Source organism: Pseudorca crassidens, chromosome 1 (genome assembly GCF_039906515.1).
Source record: "Pseudorca crassidens isolate mPseCra1 chromosome 1, mPseCra1.hap1, whole genome shotgun sequence".
Taxonomy (NCBI): domain Eukaryota; kingdom Metazoa; phylum Chordata; class Mammalia; order Artiodactyla; family Delphinidae; genus Pseudorca; species Pseudorca crassidens.
In genome coordinates this window covers 189,964,759-189,966,803 of record NC_090296.1, presented here as the reverse complement: position 1 = coordinate 189,966,803, position 2,045 = coordinate 189,964,759, and the positions used below count along the sequence as shown (strand labels likewise).

Genomic DNA, 2,045 nt, shown 5'->3' with positions numbered 1-2,045 from the left:
AGTGTTGTCAGGTTCTTAAACTACACTGTAGGTATAAGTTATTGCATGAAAATTCCCCAAAATGTGCACACTAAATGCAGAGGAAAACCTCATTTATAATTCAGGTGAATTTTCATCACACCAAAATAATCAAACCTGTTCAAACATGTAACTTTTCTCTTTTTTCCCCCATGAACTAAATCCTCTTCTTTAAAAAATGGTCAGATTTGAAGATCAAGTTAAAATCCACCATATTTCAAGTTAAACTCTGAGGGTTTCTATACAACTGTAGCATGATTTCAAATTCATATTGGCATTCATCTTTCTATATTTTCCTATACTTATCCTAAATAGGCTTCCTGGATCATAATATTTACATAGAAATGAAAAGCGTTTTATATTATATTGCGAAGTTCCAGTAAATTCTGTGTATCAGGGTTTACCCTTAGCTCGATGTCATACAACTTCTGTATGAGGCAAGTATACCGGTAACAAGTTATTTCAAATACAAAACTCTTAGCTCTGTGTCATAATTAAATTTGGGTAAAACTACAAGCCTTCCACTGAATCATCTCAGCAAGAAGCAACCTTTCTTTAGCCAGGAGGACAGACATTCCCACAGGCTTAGCAAACTCTTCTGATGTTAGAGACCCCTTTTCTGAAACCGTCTCCAAGGCTGAGGCCACCATTTACTCCTCCTTGTGGGACTGAAGTTCAATTACCATGACACCGCTGTCAAACACATGGAGGCCGAGAGGTAATTTCAGGGCTTCCAGCATCTTGCATGCATTCACTAAATCTTCTGGTGAGAGCAATTCCATTCCTCAAGCTCGGTTTACTAAACAGTACACCTCTGTGAGTGACATTTATTCCCCCTCGTTCCTCCAAAGGCGCCTGCAATATTCCAGCCAGCTGTTTGGCCAGCTGCATGTGGTACTGTGTGCCTGAGCCGTACGTTTCCCTGGTAACCGGGTTAGCTATTCCCATGCTCAGTAAATAGGATTTAAACCTGATGGTCTCATCATCTGTGATGTCACCTTGCTTCTCTTTAATCTTATTAGCGATGGATTTTGATAACACCACCAATTCCCTTAGCCTTGACCATTAGCTTACTGAGGTCTCCGAAGGCCTCAGAAATGTTTGTCAGTTTCTTTTCTTTTTTCTTCCAGTTTCTTTTCAATACCTACAATTCCTACAGCCCTTATTCTTCCTGGCTGGGGTCCTCTATTTGCTTGTAACGACTGGGAAACTGGCATATTCTCCCACCTTCTCTGTGTCACTTCCTCTGATAAATGCCTGTAAAACTCAATCTCAAATGTCTTTTTAGATCTTCTGCTCATTTTTTGATTGGGTTATTTGTTTTTTTGTTATTGAGTTGTACAAACTGTTCGTATATTTTGGAAATTAAGCCTTTGTCAGTTACATCATTCACAAATATTTTCTCACAGTCCGTAGGTTACCTTTTTTTTTGTTTATGGTTTCCTTTTCTGTGCAAAAGCTTATAAGTTTGATTAAGTCCCGTTTGTTTATTTTTGCTTTTATTTCTATTGCCTTGGGAGACTGACCTAAGAAAACATGGCTATGATTTATGTCAGAGAATGTTTTGCCTGTTTTCTTCCAGGAGTTTTATGGGGCCATGTCTTAGTCTTTAAGCCATTTTGAGTTTATTTTTGTGTATGGTGTGAGGGTGTGTTCTAACTTCATTGATTTCCCTGTGGCTGTCCAGCTTTCCCCACACCACTTGCTGAAGAGACTGTCTTTTCTCCATTGCATATTCTTGCCTCCTTTGTCGAAGATTAATTGACCATAAGTGTGTGGGTTTATTTCTGGGGTCTCTATTCTGTTCCACTGATGCATATGTCTCTTTTTGTGCCAGTACCATGCTGTTTTGATTACTGTAGCTTTGCAGTATTGTCTGAAGTCTGGAAGGGTTATGCCTCCAGCTTTGTTCTTTTTCCTCAGGATTGCTTTGGCAATTCTGAGTCTTTTGTTGTTTTTTGTTGTTGTTGTTTGTTTGTTTGTTTGTTTTTGCAGTACGCGGGCCTCTCGCTGCTGTGGCTTCTCCC

The 2,045-nt window shown here is 39.3% G+C and overlaps 1 pseudogene; it reads right to left on the bottom strand.

Annotated features, from left to right (window-relative positions):
- Positions 1 to 495: 495 nt before the first annotated feature.
- LOC137221556 (vacuolar protein-sorting-associated protein 36 pseudogene) lies at positions 496 to 1,319 on the bottom strand (annotated as a pseudogene).
- Between the last annotated feature and the right edge of the window lie 726 nt (positions 1,320 to 2,045).